Raw genomic sequence first — 23,948 nt, forward strand, 5'->3', positions numbered from 1 at the left:
CAGCCATGGCTTGCACACATCTTACAAGCCATGGCGTGGACCCCATACCCAACAGGTAGCACCCAGGAGTTGGACATGTTACCATACCTCACCACTGCATATACCATGGCAAACAGTGCAGAGAGTCATGTATGTGGCGAGGATGTATAGGACAGGAATAATGTAGGAAATAAACAGATGGCCATCCAAGACAGATGATGTCACATGTACCAAACTGGTCATGCATGCTGCCTAGTAACATGGCATAACACTGAGGGAGTTGCATGAATGTATAGCAAGTACTAGCTGTGCAGTACCCATGTCAGCAATTGCCTGGACTCTGCAAATGTGTGGCCCATGTGTTAGGGTAATCAGATGGGACAGTTGTACTGCAGGAAACATCAGCCAGGCCTCTCTACAGGTAGTATATGCATAACAGAAAAGATCCCCAAAAGGGACACATTGCAATGTGTACTGGTGTACCAAGACCACGTTGGAAACCTACAGACAGTATCACGTAAGATACATGTGCTGCACAACCAACACCTCACCTCACCTCAGGCCCACCATCCCATCTGTACTGTGCCGGTGCCAGTGTACACCTGTATGTTTGCCATTCATTAGCTGGGACTAGGCTGTTACATGTGGTGTTCAGTGTTTGGGACACTGCAAACTAACACACATGTGTAGGCCATAGTTGTCAAGCATCTGCAAAAAGGCTGAAGGTGGGGAGGGGGTGTCATCATAACACAACAGTGCACTGCAGCAAGGATCCAAAGGATGCTACAAATGGCTGTATCTGCATACAGTCAGGGTCAGGAACTGCAGCAGACATAACCCTGACTTCACAGCATAAGTGACGGCAGTGTGTGAACTCCAAGGGATGTGCACATGAGTTGACCTTGCAATCATGCAGAGTTGGGAGACATGTGTAGGGCAGACTGACCAAATACTGACAAATGCAGATGGCCCATGCTAGTTTTCCCCTACCAAGAATAGTGACTGCTGTAGTACACATAACAGCAGGTGCAACAAACCATCATGATAAGGGTGTGCACACATATGCACCCACAAAATGTATGCATCTCAAGCAGCATCAGCATAAGTAATACATTTGTTGACACTGCATTTGATTGTACAGGACATATGTCACATATCAGGCCCATGTAATGTTAAGATATGCAGTAATGTGGTTCCATGGCATATCAAGGAAGAGGGCATCATATCAATAAAAGTGTGTACACTCCCCATAGCCACGGTAAGGTTTGACGGTTGTCAGTGTAATTGTATCGTATTGGTCATACATGCGCCGCTGATGATGACATCTATAAATCAGACATCAGGCATCCACAAATGACATCTGTCCACATATCATCCTAGGTATGTGTTGGATAAACACATAGGGCTGTGAGCAGCAGAGCAGACATAACCAACACAGTAATACACATTCAGCAATGGTGTGTACACCCATGAGGTATGATGCACAGTACATGGCAGGGTGCTGAACAGGTGCACAGCAATACTGTGTACAGGGGTACAGTGTTTTCCAGGGGAAGGGGCATCACCTACTAACACAGCCCATGCATCACACACATGTATACTGTTGCTAGCATGGATTGACTGTAGCTGCACTGCATGCTGTTGAGTACCATATGTTATGCATGTTGATAGATGGGAAATGGGAGGTCCGTGTGTAACATTTTCATGCAACCTCACCTGTAAGTGTGTATGTGTGTGTGTGGGGGGTGGGGGTTATTCTGTCTGTAAGTGCAATCTGGTGGAGTGGAGTGGGGTTAATGTATGTAGGATGTGTGTGTGTTTGTGCATGTGTCCATGTATGCACATGTGTGATTGTGGGGTTGATCATATGTCTCGACTTCCCTTTGAAATCGTGCAGTACATGGACATGGACTGACACATGAGTCACCAGGAATACTTGTCTGATATGTAATCTCAGGACAGCTGATAGTATAATAAGGTCTGCAGCATGAAACATGCATTGGGAGGGAAACTAGACACCAGGTATACTGTTACAAGTGCAATCAACAGAAAGGTGAAAGAATACCCACGTATGCAGCACTACAGATGCATTGGGGAATTACTAGACAACACCAGTGAGTGTATTCATATATTACTGTTGTCCACATAATGGGTTCATAGAACAACAGATCTTGCATCTACTGAGCAATAGTTACGTATGACACTCCAGTGTGTGACATTATTGAGTGACTGTAGTAGCCCCTAACATATTGGGGCCATGCTCACGATGTCTGGACAAACTCAGGGTGAACACTGGATGACAGCAGTGAGTCCTTGTAAAACCAACTCCAGTCATGTCAAAGAGGTAATTGAGTAACAGGTCATGTTTTGTGATCACTTGTCTAGGCAATTAGAAGAATGATATGTTAATGATTGGTATTGAGTGTAAATTTTCAAGTGTGCTACAGAATGGGGAACTCAAGAGAATAAACTTGGGACAGTCTGTAAACTCAGGGACAGGTAGGTATTATGGTGGAATGTCAGGGTGTGAGTGTGTGTACTGTTAAGCAATAATGTACAGGTCTTAAAGTGCATTTCTTGTTTCCCCCTCACAGATGGCATGGTGGGTCAGGATCCCTCCTGCAGACAATCAGATGTTTGTGTCCATACAGACACTGAAAATGATGATAGGTGTGTTGAGGCACAGGTGGGGTTGTCAGAGGCCGAAACTGCACCATGACTTGACATCCCTTTGTTATCCACCCCTCCCTGCACACAGTCACAGTGCCTATAGATACCCCATCACCAGTGGCCATAGCAGAGGGACAGTTGGTGGTTCGTGGCAGTGGACAGAACAGTGTGGTATCTATGGCTGCTATGTCTGGACACAGCAGCCATAGCTGGATGTCCTCCAGGGTACCACATAGGCAGATGTACAGAGGTGCTCATGGGAGGGCTGCTGGTCATCATGCCCCTGGCAGAAGTGCCACATCTGGTACCACCGGACACATGTTTCAGGCTGTCATGGAGGCACAGGCACATATGGAACAGTACACCAGACAGGGTCTAAGGCTGCAGAGGGCTGCTCTTTCAGCTGTAAGTGACAACATCCGTGATTTTGCAGGTGCCCTCTGTTATTTCACAGAGGTCATGGATAGATGGTGGGGTGACATGGTGGGACTCCTCGACCATGGATTGTCCATGCCAGAGCATGTGGTGGGAGTGGTGCAATGGCCACATGGACGTAGGCTAGCAACACCAACATTTGGAGGTCAATGTGGATGTCCAAGGACACCAAGCCGCTCCTGTAGTGGCACTACCATCCCCAGCACTGCAGGGGGAGTGCTGTCTACACCACAGCAGGCCATGTGTACATGGCCCTGGCCAGTCCCAGGAGGGACCTTGTTCCAGCAGACATATGTCATCATCGGGGAGAGTACCATATTGTGTCTTTTACCTGGCTGTGCCCGTGGAACCCCTGGCAGGCACAGTTCTCATGTCCGTGGCCAGAGGCGGTGAACTGCACACCCTGCTAGGTATGGTCTGCAGCTGTCCAACAAACACCTGTATAGGGCAGCCACATGGCAGAACTGTGTGCAAGCATACTCACACACAATACAAACACACCTAGGGCAATCCCATACCTACACACATCACATCACCATGGCCATATCAGTAATTTAAACCCCTCATTCACACACATGGTGTCAAACATATGGCCCACCCTAGGTCTCTGGCAAACCAACAACACACCCTGTGCATATGATGATACCTGTGCCACATCCCTGTCATCCATACCATCGATGCAGGGACAGGCTAATATGGTTCTGATGCACACAGTGACTGTACTACAGTGTACCAATGTACTGCTGTGTAACATGTTGTCAGCAGTAATGTTTAATGCTTATATGTCAGGTAGTGTAGCTGTCCAGTCATGATGCATTATAGCTGTTATTAACACTGAGTGATTGTGGTCTCCATAATGTTATCCATTTGTGTTTTAGGTGTCCATGTGTCAGCAGGAGGATGGTCTGCTGCCATATCTCATGAGGGGTATAGCACTGTGCTGACACCATGGCTGTGCCATATCCTGGGTACAGGTGAACACATGTCACAGGTCTGCATAACAGTTACTGCCTATGCCACATGGCTGATAGGTCTGGGGGTGGTGTATACAGGTGAGTGCATGGTGGATGCTGTTAGCAGCCCTTCTACAGTGGACAATGGTAGTTGTACTGTGTTGTACATACCACATGTTTGTGTATAACACACACAGAGGCTTAGGTGTTGATGCACTGCACAGAGAATATTGTAAACATAGATGTATGTACCTGTGCAAGGAACCCATTGTAGTCTATGTAATTCCACCTAGCCAGACTATGCAGAACAACACATTATGGAATAAGCAGTCCACTAGTCTGATGTCATTGATGATGGTACCGGCAGGGTATATGTCCCCTTCCCCAATGTGGTGCAATCCTCAACATGGTAAACATATGTGTGCTGCCGTGAGTGGCACACCCCTACCCTTTGAAGGGTGAGAGGTGCTGTAGAACCACAGATAGTGTGATAGACAAATACCTAACCTGTTAACATGAACTGTACTGCATTATGGCCAGCTACAGGGGGGGATACACTCAACAGTAACTGCAATGATGTTGGCTGTGTACACAACAGCCACACCCAGCTATATATACCAACCTCAGTATTGCTTCTCACCTATACAGTGGGGAAGAGGCCATTTACACAGCTAACAGTAGTTGTGATGGAATGTGTGCCCACAGGATGATACCTGTGACATGTTAGCATATACCACACAGTTCTTGGACAGATGACCCCCTGGGACATGTATATTCTGCAACCTGAAGTGGATCCCTCCACATACACGCACACTGTTACTTGGCAACACTGAGACTAGACCCCTACCTAGGTATGTAGTGCTACTGATGTGTGTGGCTTTAATTGCACACACCACACCACTTTTAGGATGATGCGTTTTACTTGTTACATGCAGAACATCCCCAGGCATGTACGGTATGGTAATGGGGGATATAGTGGTTGTATATTGACAATACAAAGTGTGACATACCATCATATACACACTGACAAGCACATAACAGTGAGAAAAACATCTGAGAGACCTGGGCCTATCAGTGCTAACTACCTTGTCAGTGTGCTCATTGTGTTACAGGTAGGTTGCACACAGCACATGTATTACTGGCCTGGATAGTGTTATCAGTTACCTGTATGGTTGATGGTGACAGTGGTCACCATACAGTGGTACATGGGACATGTACCGGGGGTATCATGGTGTAATGACAGTATACCCAACACCCACACCCCACTGTGGATATTGTATGCACTGGAACCCATGATGACACTCTGACATACCCGCCATCACACATTGACCAGGGGCTACAATACAACCTCTTGTCCATCCCAAGAGTGCTACTACAGGGATATGCATCTAATGCACATGTCACAGGCATAGTAGGGTGATGCATTGTCATGCCTCTCCTATGGGCAGCGACATCACTATCCCTAATACTGTGTGGCAATGTGTATTGCAATAGGAGTATGTGGCCTCAGAATGTTGTACTTTACATATATTCACACATGCACACATAGACACACTTGCCAGAACTCAGTGGGTATCCCATGCCTATTAAACCATTTGCACAACAGTGTTGTGCTGGTACTGCAAGGCTCAGGTAGCCCTTAGGGAGAGGGGTGTAACAAGGTACATGTAATGTCCAGTACAGCAGCAGCCACATCTAACTATGGCAATGGGAGGTGCGGTGGGTGTGAAGGGCCTCAGGGTATTCCCAACTACAGGTCTAAAAACAAAGACACTGATATTCTCAGTAATGCACATGTAGACATCTGTCAGTACTGGGGTGCATCGGTGTAGGTGTTCATAGGTGTGTACCAGGCTATTGTCCATGGAGAGAAGGGAAGTGTAGGGGATGTGTGTACAGTGGTACCATGCCACCTGCCATGTGCCAGCAGGCCATCTATCAACAGACACCACTGTGGTGACCCTTAGGGTGAGAGTGACATGCATCAGCCAATCCTCTGGGTGCCTCCTGCAGAGGGCCGGTGAGGAGCTCCAGTTGACATGTCTGCAGCATGTATTACATAACATGGTTACTGTCTGTCTTGGAGACCTGTACCCAAGCATGTTCTGTTGACTGTGGTAGTGTAGTTGAGGTATCCATGGCATGTGGTGCATACAGGGTGTTGAATCCTATCTGTTGTATTTATAACATAGCGGGGCAGACATGTCAGTGTCAGTCAAGCATGGATTACCTGTACATATCCAAGATGGATACCTGACATCTGCACATCTGTACAGGGACTGACAGACATCAGCTCACCAACTAGCTATGCATTAGGATGAATGTGTTGACAGATAGACGTCTGACAGTGGTAGGTATGCCATTACTACATGATGGCAGCCCACACTGACATGTGCTATACACACAGTAGTCTACAGTTATTTTCCACACATCAGATCATTATCTAGTAGGAAATATATAATGAGACACAGCTCACTCACCAGGAACATGACAGTGAAGAATCAGAGTCGATCTTTACATGCAGGGGTGTTTGTTTCCAGTACTGCAATTAGCAATCTACTATTACTTGAGAAAGAACTGTCAACAGTAGTAACTTAATGATACACTACATGTCAGTGTGACAGCATATAACCTGGAATACTACATTGTATGTAACACATTCACATGGATAACAGTGTTGTACAAGTCATATATACTCTAGTGTCCCAGATGGGAGACTCACATCTTTTGCTACTGTAATAACAGCACATAGATGCATGTTATGTACATGGCATTACACACACTTATTACAGATGTCATTAACCTGCTATGTTATCAGACTGGAATGTGAGCACTGGTTATCAGGGCTGAGCCCTGCTTAGCAGATGTCAGCATTGCTGCAATATAACAGCTAAGGACATTTGCACACTGGTAAATGAAGCCTACACTGTGTAAGTGCTCGTACTTTTAACTGTACCTTAGCACTGCAAATCTGCCTTAACCAATCCGTATCCATCAGCCCTTGTTCTGACCACTAACAAAATAAACAACCCTTGCAGGTCTTGAACTCAGGACCCTGTACACTATAGTCACAACAGTCAACCACTATGCCATGACAGCTGTAAAGACAGTTGTTGTTTTTCCAATATATCTGTCAGTACACATATTGACTAGTACTGAACAATTGCTGTGACTTCTACAATTGTGTAGTACATGTTAATGATATTGCTATTGCATCACATATGTTGTTGTATCTAAATATACACATATCACATGCATATAGTGTGATACATCTGGGAAGGTATACACAACAGTAATGTTTACACATGACAAGGATATGAATATATACATATACATATGTAGATATATGTGTACATGTACATACACATATATATATGTATTTATATACATTTGTATAGTGACTCATATATATATATGGCCATATATAGAGCACTCTATGAGTGTGTGTTGATATATATATATATATATATATATATATATATATATATATATATATATATATATATAATATACACACATATATATATGTACATTATATATATATATATATATATATATATATATATATATATATATATATATACATATTTATTTATGATATATATGTAGATATCTATAACTATATGTGCATATATATCTATATATCTGTAGATGTGTAGACATATATAGATGTTTATATATGTATATATATATATATATATGTGTGTGTGTGTGTGTATGTATAAGTATATATATATATATATATATATATATATATATATGTATATATATATATATATGTAGATATGGATATGTGTATATATATATATATATATATATATATATATATATATATATGTGTGTGTGTGTGTGTGTGTGTGTGTATATATATACATATTATATATATATATATATATATATATATATATATATATATATATATATATATATATATACATATATGTTTACCATATGTCCAGAACATGGAGTGGAGTCATACCTCAACACCAATAGTCTCAACCTCTTAGTGCAAGGGGATGTCTTGTATCTATTGCAGATATATATGTAGACTGTTGCAACTGTAACAGGGGTTGCCTTAACAGAAATGTTGTGTGTGGAAGGTCACATCAGCTATTGACATTTATGCCATCAGTTACTGACAGACATCCTAAGGTCATCATAGTACAGTACCACTGATATTGCAGTAATGATCCTGTGGACTACAGCAGAGATATGAGCAATAAATGTGGACAGTCTGGCACACTCTGGTCAGTCCAGAGGTATGTACAGATCCCCTTAGTGCAAGACATGTGGACCAAGCCTGACAATGTGGATGTTAACAGCCATGTAAAAATGGGTATATCATGTAAATACTGGACTATATATGCCCACACAGTTTATGCATTCACACACTCCTGTCTGTCCTGACACGTAATAACCGGTGGTGCAGAGGTCACATGGCCACATACTACCCACTAGTTAGTAACATACATATGTACAGCATCCCACTGCTTCGACAGAAATACATGACAGCTATGGTGGCCCGGCAGCAGTACATCTGGCAAATATCTGGACATAACGTCACACTGGGTAATTACACTAAGCTGCTAGGCATGTAACAAAGCACTGTGCAAACTACAGGCAGACTACCACAACACTGGCCTACATTTCTTATGGAGGAATACACATGTACCTGCAAATATAGCAGGCTCTACAGGCATGTCACAGCACAGAGTAACAGACACCTGTGTGAAAGTACATACCCACAACCACTGTGAACACAGTCACAGCTTGCTTATCATATGTGGCTGTGGCTGTGTTCACAGTGGTTATGCATACCCCACAACCACTGTGAACACAGCCACAGCCACATATGGTAAGCAAGCTTAATATTACAGTATATGGACTGCCTGATCTACACCATCCTCATATGTGCCACTCACACACTAACCCTACATATACTGGGCCGCAACACAGTGTGGCCTAATGCCTTTCTGTGATATGGGACATGTGTGTGATTTGCCCTACAAACATGTAAGCCAATAGGGTACCATGCACTGGAGCAGCATGCAACATCAGATTGAACAGGACCAAGAACACTGACATCTACCACAGTCTGTACACAGGCCAAGGTACATATTCACAATACACACTGTCAACAATCACCATAAGTACACAGACCTCACTACTGTACACATGACCACAGAATGCCCAGGTTATGTCTTCAAATATAACCCCTACTATACATAACATGTCTAGCAGTCTGATATCTCACTGGCTTGTTATCAAGTATGGTGTCAGTAATGGTGTACAGAACATATGCATCTCTTACTGCATGACATATGTACAAAGGTTGACAGACTTGTGGCTGGAGGCACAAACACAGGGCCAATATTGACATGTTGCTGTGATAACCTCATACATTTACTGTTGTAACAGGGTTTGTTGTGACATATGTCCTATGAGGGATATGAAGTCAGTAACACTCATGGCTGTCACCATGTACTGACTGCAGTCCTCAGACTATGCCTTTGCAGTTCTGAGATAGGTAATCTTTGAGTAACACAAGACACATAAGACTCCAAACACTGACCAGTCAGCAGATAACCCTACAGGTGGGAGTTTCCCCAAACACATAACACTGTCTTGACAGGTATTAAATCATGTAGACCGGCCATATCCACACAAGCCCTGTTAAACCAACATTACTCCAAATGCAGAAGAGCAACACTTACATTCTGTAGCCATGTCTGGAACATCCCCCTCCTGTTTGTTGGCCTGTCTCCACAGTGTATGTTGTTAGAGGTATATCCCACTACCATCTGTGATGCTGTTTGCCAAACACTGACATGAAGTCCTGCTCACAGTGAATGAAAGAGCCAACACCCACATGATGTTCCTAGTTATAAGAGTGTGTTTCCATGCAATTGGCTATGGGAATGTTACCACAGCTGTTCCACATGCAGTCAGCTAGTGGGGGACTGCAATTCATGCAGATGCCATCAGCTGATCATGAGCATCACTTACAAAACACAAGCTGCTGCCTAAGCAAAGCGGGTGTACTTCTCCACATCCATCAAAGAGGGAGTGAGAGAGACAGAGACAAAGTAAGACAGGGAGGGGGTGGGAGACTATAACCTAAGCATGTTTGTGTCACACACTTATCAGTATAGGGTTTCAAACCCCTACCTGTCTATGTATTGCTATTACATGTCTATGCAGTCATTGCATGCACCACAGAGATTACATGATGGGTAGCTGTCCAAAGGTATATTTGACGGTGAGTGACATCAGCAACAGTGATAAAGGAGGGAAAAGGTAGGTGTAGTACACATGCCTGTCCACAAGAACAGGTGTCAAGGTCAACACAGCCACACTCTCTCAGGGACTCACACACATTATCACAGTTAGCAGGGTCAGGATTAAACCTCCTAACTAGCTAGTTTTCTACAATACAGTAATACGTAGGTATCACATGCACCACAGGGGTTATCAGAATGATATATAGGCAAAGGGTATGTCAAGGTGTCTGACAGAAGGCATGCTTCAGTAGGCCAATAGGAGCTGCAGTGAGTGTGAATGGCATCCAAATCATTATACTCCACACATACAGACACAGGTCTGCCAGTACTGACATGCATGGATGCATTGCTTCACAGGTGTGTAGTGGATGACTGTGCCAAGAGGCGGTACAAGGCTAGGTAAAGGGTATACCTTGGCATCAGGCCACATGACAATGGTCTGCAGTGTAGCTCAGGGGTGTAGTGTCTGGATTGGCCCACACAGGTATCTGAGTTACTGATGTCGGTGGCCAGTGCTGTGCAATGCTTGCCATGTATGTGTTCTATATTCCATCACATGGACAGAGTCTGGGATGTGTACACATCCCCACATGCATATTCTGTGATATGGGGAAGTGTACCTGGGGTGGCTCAGCATGTTCTGTAGACAGATTGTTATCATCAGATGTGCCATTCCTGACCTCATGTGGTGAGAACTGGCAATGCACACCAGGTTGACCCTGCACCTATATTGACAGCATGATACAGGTATTCACTAGTGTCAGTGGCATCTGTCCATACAGGGCATGTGTATAAGGCATAGTATGTCCTTTGTGGGTTACATTTGCTGGCTCTACAGTTGTTGCAGGCGTCCAGTGGGGAACATAGCGAAGGAGCATTGTATGCAATGATTTGCCTATTGTAGGAATGGGACAGGGTGCCATGTTCTCTGTAGTCCACTGCAATCACACCATGGTTACTATCTGTGGGCAATATGCAGGGAACTACCAACATAGTAATTGTTGCCTAACCGAGTGTGTTTGTGTATGACACATGGGTGGAGAGTGTTCTCTGAGTAATACAAGGATTGCCTATATTGTTCCCCAAGCCATGATGTCACATGTAGGGGTATGGATTGTCTACCCCAGCCTTGCTGCTGTTTGACATCTGTTATCCTTGTAAGGTGGACATTGTGACATATAATAGGCCCACCATAGAAGAAATTTGCAAAACCCCCTCCACAATGAGTCCTGTTATTACACACTCACAGCTACCTCCACACAGGATATGTATGAAAAACGCACACACACACACACACACACACACACACACACACACACACACACACACACACACAAAGTCTCACAGTTACCATGTCTGGGATTAGAACACCTACCTAACTAGTACATCACACTACATCATTACACAGTTATAGCATGTGCCATGGAGATTACTGAGTTACTCCTTCCTCAAAGGTGTATTTCAAAGTGAATGATATCAGCAGGCTTGCCAAAGTAGGGGCAATGGAAGGTGTAGTGAATGAATGGCCTCAAAAGCACTGATCCCTACACAGACGAACACACACACTCACACTCACACACACACACACACACACACACACACACACACACACACACACACACACACACACACACACACACACACACACACACACACACACACAAAGATTTACAGTTGCCATGCCTGGGATTAGAAAATCTACCTAACTAGTACATCACACTACAGCATCACATAGTTACACCACTTGCCACAGAGATTACTCGGCTACTCCTTCCCCAAAGGTGTATTTCAAAGTGAATGACATTAGCAGTCTTGCCAAAGTAGGACACTGGAAGGTGTAGTGACTGTGACTGGCCTCAAAAGTATTGGTCCCTACACACACACACACACGCACACACACACGCACACACGCACACACACACACACACACACACACACACACACACACACACACACACACACACACACACACACACACACACAGTCTCACAGTTGCCATGACTGGGATTAGAACACCTACCTAACTACTACAGAACACTACAGCATTATGCAGTTACAGCACATGCCACAGAGCTTATAGGGCTAGCTCTTCTCCAAAGGTGTATTTCAAGGTGAATGACATCAGCAGGCTTGCCAAATAAGGGCACTGGAAGGTGTAGTGAATGTGAATGGCCTCAAAAGCATTGATCCCTACACAAACACACACACACACACACACACACACACACACACACACACACACACACACACACACACACACACACAGTCTCACAGTTGCTATGTCAGGGAATAGACCTTCTACCTAACTAGTACATCCATCACACTACAGCATTTCACAGTTACAGCATGCACCACAGAGTTTATACGGCTAGCCCTTGTCCAAAGGTGTATTTCAAGGTGAATGACATCAGCAGGCTTGCCAAAGTAGGGCAATGGAAAGTGTAGTGACTGTGACTGGCCTCAAAAGCATTGATCCCTAGACACACACACACACACACACACACACACACACACACACACACACACACACACACACACACACACACACACACACACACACATACACACACACACACACACACACACACACACACACACACACACACACACTGTTGCTATTCTGGGATTAGAACACTTCCCTAACTAGTACAGCACACTACAACATTACGCTGTTACAGCACCACCGTGGAGCTTATAGGGCTAGCCCTTCTCCAAAGGTATATTTCAAGGTGAATGACAGCAGCAGGCTAGCTACAGTAGGGCAATGGGAAGTACAGTATGTGTGAATGGGCCATAAACCATTTGTCTGGAAGCACACACATGACACTCAGTCACACACAGGTTTACATTTGACAGAGCCATGTATACAACTGCTAGATGGATGATGACTTGTACTGTCCTGTTACACAGTTATCACAGACACCACAGACACTATAGTGGTGAAGGCTACCAAAAGCAAATGTCTACAGTGATAGAAATTTGGAAATTATTGGTTTTAGCAAATTGGGAGTGTGCTGGGTAGGACAGGCCTCATGATGGGAAGCTCTTTGTCACTGTCTGTCACTCTCTTCCCCACATCTATGTATGTGTATGTTTGACCTATTATAGTGTGCTGCCCTTGGATATATGTGTGTATTCCTATCCGATATGAGTGGAAAGCATGACTGGTGTGCAATGTGGAGTGTTTGCACAGACATCTGTGACTGTTTTGTTGCCAGACATGGACTTCATTTCTTTAAGTGTGGGAGCATGCCCAGTATGACCTTCTGTATTGAATGCGCAAATCCATTCAAGCTAGGTTGTACTCCAGTGCAGGCATTTGTGCTCTACACCTATGGCTAGTAACCTGTTTCTGCAGGATATCTGTAGATTGGTTGACAATATGGGTTCACAATGGGCAACGGGTAGTGGGATACTGTTACTAATTGTGTCTGTGCTGCTTCTGCTACATGGTTTTGGTGTTAGCAGGGATATTCAGAGATATGTACTGTTTTACCCTGTGATGTTTTATGTCCTCAACTACTGACATGTATACGTATTTTCTTGCAGTAATTTCCTGGAGAATACAAGTTGAATGCAGCTGTGTCCAGTATTGTGGTGTGCAACCTACATATTCTTGCACATTCATGCCATTCTGGAGGGGGAGCTGCAGACACTTGCTGATGGGTCTGTGTAAATGGTCCAGCACCTTGGTACTGTGGTGGCTGAGTGTCCCATGCTTGTACATTTATCAATGTGACAGGACGGCCATATCGTGCTGTGGCCATACCTCACAGCTGTACATATTCACTCAGGTTAGCCAGAGGCAGGACTCATAATTCTGGTCATTACCCCTTCACATTCTGGTTTATGAGCAGGTTTGTAGCCACCCATTCCTGTGTTTACAGGCAGGGATAGTATGTGCACACATCAGAGTTTCAGGCTTCACACACTCCATGGCGTCCATGCCCCCCCCCCATTATTCTGTCCTCTTCCTAACATTATGCAAACGATATCTGATAAGTATGCCTATAGTTATCACTTCATCCCAGCAGTATGCAGGAGTTGGTCCACAGTTCATGCATTAGGACATGGTGGACATGCTACTGGGATTTGTCAACATGGCCTTGCATTTGTGTTCTGTGGACTGTGTTGTGTTCTTATTTGGGAGTCTATGGGATAACATACACTGGCAGTATGGGGCTGAGACACAGGCCTTTGACAGAGGACTGTGGGACATTTGGTAGTGATGCAGGCTATTACATTCTGTCACTCCTACATCCCCAGGCTGCAAGCCAATGCACTCTCCTGGGGTGACAGGGTAGGTGTGCAAGGTGTTAATGGCAATTGTTTCTGTCCTTATTAATCCATTGGTATGGATGCTGGCAGGATGCAGCTTACAGCTAGGGACGCACCTGCATGGGACACCTCTTCAGCATGTTGCATTCTGTGGGTATTCCCATACACATGTGGGGGTCATATTGTACTCATTCCCAGCAGCAGGGATATGACCTGTGTGGTACCTGCGGCTGATGGTGGGGTGAGCTGAGTGCATGTGTGCTATGGAAGCTACTTGCAGCTGACTCACATATATACGTGGGGCATTCCCCTTCTGCTGGCTTGTGCGGGGACACCAGCAGTTTCTCAGTACTTCATACCTCTGCCTTTTGTGGTCTGCCAGTGTTTGGCCCCACTGCATATCAGTTTTACATACTACTCAGCCAACTAATGTGCTTCTAACCTGTATGTACAAATCCAAAGGTGTGTCCATTTGAAAGTAACATTTTATACACTGTCTAGGGTACTTCAGCCTGTGTACTGTTTGTATGTCTGGGCCCACATTCATGCCATGTCCATCTTTCAGATGATGACAGATATGACATCTGCACAATTAGTATGGACTACTGCTGGATTGTGTCTTGCTGGGATGCAATTGTGTTTGGCACTGCAGTTGTGAGAACTTGGTCCTGCCATCAACAGTGCTGGCCATTGGCCACCAGGACACAACCCTCCATGCCTATTTGCAGACCACTTTCACACAGTATACAACTCACAATAACCTATAACACAGAACTCTGCATATTGTACCATGCAACAATGTTGTTGTTGTTGTTGTTGTTTGTCTTTCGGCTTTTCCTGGTTAGGGGTCTCCACAGTGGAACTCCGGTCCGCTAATGATTGGCAGTTGGTTTTTATGGTGTCGAGCTGCCAGCCCGACGCCCAACCTTCAATGAAGGCTCACCCATTCAACGCATGTCTTTCGAATGCCCACTCGACCGCGGGGAGGACATGCAGACTCTACACAGAAGGCACTCCCAACCCAAGCCAAGAATCGAATGGGAGAACCTCTTGCTATGAGGTAACAACGCTACCGCTGCACCACCATGGAAGTACACATGCAACAATCTATCCTGCTAAGTTGGCCAGCTCAGGTTATCTGTGCTCCACTATTATTATACCCACACATAGATGTTACTACATTTCAACTTAGGATTGGGGGGGGCACACCTGACAACTGTAAACATTTGCTATGACCGCACTGGTATTTCAGGTACTCTGTTGGCTTCCACACAGCAGTCTAACACACAAAGCTCTGCATATTGTACACATGCAACAATCTAACCTCTTAATTTGGCCAGCTCAGGTAATCTGTGCTCCACTGTTATCACACCCTCACATAAATGCTTCTACATTTCTACATAGGATTGGGGGGACACACCTGACAACTGTAAACATTTGCTATGACCACACTGGTATTTCAGGTACTCTGTTGGCTACCATTTCATTCTGTATTCTGACCTTTCCTGCAGACTACAGGCATATTAGTGTAGTACAGTTCTTAGGTTTTATTGACCTACATTTCCATTTCAGACTTCTTACCCTTCAGGACTGACATCCCACTTTCTGACCTGTTGTAATCTGTCTGTGTAGGTCTGGAGGGGGGCTGTTCTCCATTGCCATCAATCGGAGGCCTTAGCACAGCCTTTCATTGTGTTTGTCTACACCTGTCCTGCTGGCTGAGACTGTTGTTGAGTATGTGAACCTCACTGACATGCATGTATGGACACATATTTGGGCCACCACATGTCCTGCAGTGGGTTTTGTCACCTTGTCTATTACTGCCTACTTTGTTGACACCAGTATTTGTTATGGATTTCATGCTGCCCATATAGGTGTCCACTATCTGCTGCCATCCCATTCAGCCACCCAATTCCATTGCATGCTCACATCCATACCATAGATACAACTAGTAGACCATACTACTACATTCAGTGACTGATAGGGAGAGTGACTTACCTTGTGGCTGTGCCAATACTGAGAATGGTGCTGGAGGGATGACTAAGTTGGATGCACATAGTGCACTCCCTATACATGGTAAAGCACAGGTAGTGTCATGTTTGGCATCCCTTTTATTGTATGTGCGAGTCGGAGAGAGTTTCCATTCTTTGGGTTCCTACTGTGTCAGTGTATGTGCTATGCGTTAACTCTTTGCCAAAGCCTGGGCATACTGTGTATGCCTCCTTCTGCCTACAGGGGCAGGCTCAGGTTGCTCCTCCTCCTAGTCACTCTGTGCCTGTGCTGGCCTTGGCAATGGTGGGGGGCTGTGTGGCCCTGCCCTATGCTGTTCCTGCTGTAGCTGTTTCCACTGGATCATATTGTGTAGCATAGCATATACAATGAAAATTTGGGTACATGTAGCTGGAGAGTACTGCAAGGCTCACCGGATATGTCCAGGCACCAGAACCATGACTTGAGCATCCCAAACACATGCTCTATTATGATTCTGGTTTGTGCGTGTGCCTCATTATGGAGTTCTTGTTCGGGTGTGTGTGCATTTCTGATGGGTGTCATCAGCCACGGCTCCAGTGCATAACCAGCATCCCCCACTTGATGGCCATATGGGTTGTCCCCACTGGCAAATCTCTGGTAGAGCTGCGGCAGATGTGGGAGTCGTGATAGCTTCCAGGGCTGCCAGCATACACATTCATTATAGTGCCCTGAGCATCGTACATGACCTGGCAGTTGATTGAGGGTAAGCCCTTGCGGTTTATGTAGACCCTACCCCGCTCACTGGGTGATGCTTTGATGTGTATGTGCATGCAGTTTATAGCACCCACTACCTCAGGGTATTGTGCTATTTGGTGGAAGAGACACATATTGCTGGTCAGTGTCTCACAGGTGTTGAGGAAATATATGTACTCACCAGCATGTGCTGACATGGCATCCAGGAACTGGTGGAGTACCCTGGATGCTGATGCCTGTGAGATCCCCATGATATCCCCAGTTGGCCTTTGGAAGGTACCTGTGGCTAGTATTCTTAAACCTACACATACCTTGGTATCCACTGGGATGGGTTCCCCTCTGTTGGTTCTGTGTGTGAGGCATGGCTGGCACAGCTCAACAATTTGCTGTAGGACGTCCCTGTCCACCCTATAGCACTCCACTATCTCCAGCTCATGTGGCCCCTTGTAGGTTACCCAGGGTCTGTGCACTCTTCTCCTTCTCCTCACTGTGGGTTGGTCATCAGCATTCTTATCCTCACCACCCTCAGCCTCTTCCAGATGTTGATTTATGAGATCAAAAGCAGCCCCCTATCATTTTCTATTGCTTTTGTTTGGTAAAATTTCCCTGTGTGTGTACACCGCTGGTGTAGAGTTTCTGGGAAAAAACAGAGGGGAAAGGTGTTTGCATATTTTATAGTGGTGTGCTGGTCTGGACTGGGCTGCTGCCTGTGTAATTGGCTGGTTTTGATACATTTCACCTCCCAGCTATGCTAGTTCACCTTGATTACCTTCCTACTGCTGTTTTCCCTTCCTATTGCCTTCCTGTTTAAGCCCCAAGGTGTGCCGCAAACACCCAGTGCTCAGATGTGAACAGAGCTGCTATTTCCGCTTTTTTTTTTTTTTTTTTTTTTTTTAAACCTGGTGCGCAGTGCACACACCCATTTAGGCATTGTACATAGTGCTAAGCAGCTTCAGACACACCTCCTTCCTTAGCTTTGCTAAGCTAAGGGCAAACCCGGGCCACAGAGCTCCTATAAACTTACAGCATGCCTGACACACACCCTTATGATGTCACCTAACTCTTTAGGCTTGCACCATGGTTTTCCTATTCCTACACGGTTGGGTGCTGGCTAGCACTGAGGGGAAATCTGTGATTCAGTATCATTCTCCTCATTTGCATAGGATTGCCTGCTAATGCCTAGTTACAAGCCTGACACTGAGCCTTCCCCCTTAGCAACCACTACTTACTGAACATGTTGTCTTCTGCCTGCCATTGAGTATAATGGCAAAATTGTGATTTTGGACATAATGCTTATTTCAAGGTTTTTTTTCATTTTTAGGCCGATCCCATTTGTGAGCCACTGCTCTATGCTTAAACAGCCGAAATCAGCCCCAAAAAAATAAAAGTAATTTTTTTTTATTTTTGCAACTGTTTTCCATGCCAATGGCCATATATTTGGCCATTGGCATGCTTTACACATTATATACACCCTTTATTTGGAGCTGTCATGGCTTCGTTTTGTAATTTGCAGAAATGTACTTGGTTACTACCTGAGTACATTTCTGCAGATTACACTAGCCCTGCACGGCCGGCTGCCAGCTTCCTGGATCACAAATTCACCTAATTTGCATGGTTTTCACCTGCAAATGGGCTAATTTGCATGCAGGAGCTGTGTCCGTGCAGGAGTGCTCGTGCACGTCCCGGGAGCTTGTTCCTGGATCTCTCGGTGGCCATATTGCCTCCAGCAACTCCTGCACTATTCCTGCACTTCGTGCAGAGCTTGCTGAATCCCGGGGACTATTTTAATTATTTTATTTATTGCATTTGTTGACTGGGAAAGTCTAACTGGGAAATGTAAAACCCATTTTAAGCAGAGGCTTGGGGAGAGAAGCTGCACATGTATACATTTGCATACATACTTAGATTATAAACAAGTGAAAGCTCCACAGTAATATATTTTAACCTGTTTGCTCATAAACAAATACTGTCCTCGTGACAATCCATATGAAATCATTTACCACTGACCACACTTGTTCACCTCTGAGGTTGATCTGTGAGTGAAGAAAGAAATAATGAGCACAATAACATATCAAGAAAAACAAGTGGGACATACATTATAAAACACTATCATCATTATGGTGCGTCAGCTTCCTTTTACATGCAAAAGTCATCCATTAATTTCCTTGTAAAACGCTGCATGTCTTTTCAACCCTACTCACAGAAGGCACTGCCATACAATTGTTTTTAACAATAGACAAGCAATATGCTAGTTAATTAAACATATGCCAAGAAAAACCCAACCATTACACCAAGACAAGCAGTAAAATAAAATACTTGTTTATAGAACTAGCTCATGCTTGTACAAGTTTATGTCAAATGTGAAATCATAACTTCAAAAACTGAATCAGTCCCATCATTACGAATGTGTAAATAAAAGAATTTTAAGTTCAGTAAAACAGAATGCTGGAGATAATATTTGGGAAGCCATTCTCCACAAACAAATGTGACCATTGTCATCCAGAAAAATAACAGCCCAAATGAATTAAGCAGTAAATCAAATATGAACTGCTTCAACTGTTCTCCCATGTTTCAGTTCTGACATACACCAGCATTGCATATACCTTTACATCTACCATACCCAACAGTACACCACATCAGGAAGAGCACAATAAAATAAAAGGCTACTACATGTGAAGGTGTTAAGTAAGATAAACATAAATAAAGGGCTATTACCACTGAAAGTATAAACAAAAGTTAGCACAACTCCCTACAAACCTTTCAGCTAATTAAGCAATAATGCCTGGCAGGGTGAGCATTACAGGGAAAGAATAGATGCCTGAAGTTCCATGATATCCTGTAAAGCCCACTCTGGATGTCACTATTGTGCTTAGAAAATATGCTGTTAATTATATTTTATATTTGTTTTATAATTATTTTATGGGTCTATATTACTTTGTCGAAAATTACCTTTGCTGAACCTCTCAAAAAGCATAAACAGCCATCCTGAGCAAGTAGTTGACCTCACATGATTATGTTACAGCCAATATAAATGCCAATAGTATCCAAAGAATCCAAAGGCAAGTAAAGCTATTCATTAGCATAAAATATACAAAAGGTTAAATGCTTTCATCTCAAGCTGTAAGAGACTTCATCAGAACAAATACCACTAGTAACTGAATCCTTTATATAACAATCTGTTACTTATTAGAAAGCTGACTTTGGACTCCTAAAACCAGAGGTGGCTAACTTCACAGCACCCATGCCAATGGAAAATAGATGCATGACTGCCAAATCATACACCAATGCACTGTACAAACACGTACATAAATGCATGGAACTAGCCATACCCAACAGAACCAAGATGCTCTCCTCCAAAAAAAGGAAGCCAGTTTGGTGGTCCCCTGCCATTAATAAACTCCACAACAGAAGACAGAAACTGTTGCAGGAAAAAGGTGAAGTCCCAAGACTGGAAAAATTCCCTTATTAGCCTCAACAAAAAGTTGAAATCCCTCAATAAAACCTCCAAAGCCAGCTATGAAGGCAGAATTGTGGCAGACACTAAAAACAACCACAAAACCTTCTTTAGTTATATCAAGAATCTCCATGGCAATACCCAGATTTGCTCTGAGTTACTGCACAATCGTACCTCCTATACTGAGCCAACAGATATTGCCAACATATTGGTTGACAGATTTAGTGCCAACTTTGCCCCCCCACCTTAAAGGACCAATCTCAATACCGGAAGAATATCAGGCACCCTGCATTATTGCAGCACAGGTTAAAGCTGCATTGTCTAAGGCCAAGAATACAGCTTCCATGGGACCCAACAATATCCTTGCCTGTGTTCTACATGAATTACAAAGTGACTGGCACCACATCTGTGTGCCCTGTTCACTCACAGCCTCACGTCAGGCTTTGTCCCTACCGAATGGTGCACTGCTACAGTCATCCCTCTCCATAAAGGAGGAGTGACTACACACCCTGGAAATTATTGCCGCATTAGCCTGATGAGTCTGATATGTAAGGCTATGGAGTGCATCATCATGGACCTAATTAACAAGGATATAGGGAATCTCCAAACTCAAGATCCCACCCAATTTTGTTTTGTGAAAGGTAGCTCATGCCTGCTCAACTTGGTTGACTTCTTTGAGTCAGTCATCAGAGCTGTGGATGAAGGTAAGGCAGTTCATACAGCCTACCTTGATCTGGCCAAGGCCTTTGATACCATTACTCACTCAGGAATTATTGATAAACTCACCAAACTAGGCATCAGCCCCTATATCATTAGGTGGGTTGCAAACTGGCTCACAGATAGAACACAGTGTGAAAGTAGCGGACTCCAAGTCAGACTGCTGACCAGTCACAAGTGGAGTCGCACAGAGATTGGTCCTGGGTCCTCTCCTGTTTGGCATCTACATCTCAGAAGTCCAGGCCTACACTGAGGGACTCTGGATGACTGCAAGCTGGGAGCCATTATTAACTCCCCAAGTGATACAGTCATCCTACAGAAAGGCCTCACTGAGACCAATGACTGGTGTCAAAACCATGGCCTTAAGCTTAATGCCAAAAAATGCATCATCATCCCCTTTAGGAAAAACTCAGTTCACACTAATTACCACATCAATGGGAGCCCACTGAACACAACACTGAAGGTGTTATAAGAGATCTGGGATCACAGGTTGACAGCAAACTCTCCTTCGACCACCACATTGCCACTCTGATCAGAAAGTCCTTCTATGTGGCACATCTTATTACCAAGGGTTTTGCATCCAGGAAGAAAGAGGTCAGCATTTCTCTCTACTCTTTCCTCATTGGACCAATTATAGAGTATAATGCCCCATTTGACATGTACCTCACTAGACACCTGCTATAGCTGGAGAGGCCACAAAAGTATCTCACGAAGGGGATCCTAGGCCTTAAACACATTTCCTACATGGACAGACTCAAGAACTCCAGCTATTCTCTGTCTCATATCATCTACTAAGAGGCGATCTCTGCTTGACTTACACAGCCATGTCTGACCCAGCTCTGTTAGAAATGCTACATCTAAAGAAATCCCAATTCCTCCACACCACATGCTCCAGAGACCTCAGCCTCATTCCCACAATCAACAGAACATGCTGGAGGGACAGATGCATAACCCAGAGACTGCCCATGCTCTGGAATAAACTTCCTATACATGTCAAGCAGAGCACCTCACTAGCCCTCTTTAAGAGAAATCTTGATGAATGGATGGGAAATAGAAAGTTCACCCCGGGGATCACTCCAGTGGCTCTACTTGATAGATGCACAGGGAACTAACGACAGACAGCACAATGCCAGGGCACTTCTATGGGCTAGGCTTGTAAAGGCCCCTGGGCCATTAGCCTAGTACACACCTATGAACCTAAGTATGGGGGCACTTAAAGGTACAAAGCATAAAAAAATGTAACAATTCTAAGTAAAACAAGCACGAACAAGGTACATCCTGTGAATTGACTATAAAGCATAAAATCAAATCTGACTTAAAAAACATAAATATAAGAGAATGTATGTTCCATTATGAATAATATTTCTAGAGTAATAGCATGTTTTTTTTAGAAGGGAGACAATAGTGCTGTTGTCGTTCATACCTGGAGGTACCATGGTGTGTAATTTTAGCTGCCAGTATAGTTCTCTAATCTCCAGGACTAGTTCCCACCAACCTCCTCTTATATTGTCAACTAGAATGTCCAAAATCCCAGATTTGAACCTACTAGTACCTTTACAAATTCGACTATGCTTATAAAGGGCATTATTTGTTTTGGCTTTATTAATAGCATATAGGTGTTCATAAATATTCTTCCTAAGGATACGTTCTGTTTTCCCTATATAGAAATAGCTACATGTGGTACACAGGGTCAAATAAACAATACCCCTGGTCTACAATTGCCCTTTTTCAACATAATTTTAAAGGGTGCATGTTCCAAGGCAACAGTCTGGTTCTCCATAATAAATGAGCACTGTCGACATGACCCACATTTTGTTGTCCCTTTCTCTGGTACCTGGTGGTATAATAACTCATGTTCGAATAGCCATGTTAAGTTTTTACCTGTCTTATAGACAAAATTGGGAAATTGTCCAATGTGTTCAAGAATATCAGGATTACTTTTAAAGATTATCCAATTTTTTGTAAGTATCTTTTTCACTTCCTGACTACCCTACCATAGGGTAGTACCATACTGCTTTGGAAGTTTGATTTGCTTTTGGATACTTTGTCATGTGTAGCTGACACACTATTGTTTAGGAGAGGTTTGTATTTATTACCCCATCCTGATTTTACTTCCTGGACTATTGTCATAAGATAATCTTGGGGTACCCTCTTTCTTTAAACATGCCTATGATAATATTTACTTCCATCAAAAAGCTATCCAAATCCAAGCACATCCTAGCTGCCCATATCAACTGTCCTTTAAAAATGTTTCTCTTCATATGTCCTGGGTGGATACACTGGTAATCCAGGTAGTTGTTGGAGAAAGTTTTCTTTCTAAAAATTTTGAAACCAAACCTTCTATGGGTTTTATCTTTAAACAAAGTTATATCTAAAAAATCTAAACTGTTTTCAGATTCACTTCCTGTAAAAAAGATGATGTCACCAACACTGTTTAGATAATTCAAAAAATACATC

Source organism: Protopterus annectens, chromosome 6.part0 (assembly GCF_019279795.1).
Source record: "Protopterus annectens isolate FY-2018-M chromosome 6.part0, PAN1.0, whole genome shotgun sequence".
In the NCBI taxonomy this organism is placed as follows: domain Eukaryota; kingdom Metazoa; phylum Chordata; order Ceratodontiformes; family Protopteridae; genus Protopterus; species Protopterus annectens.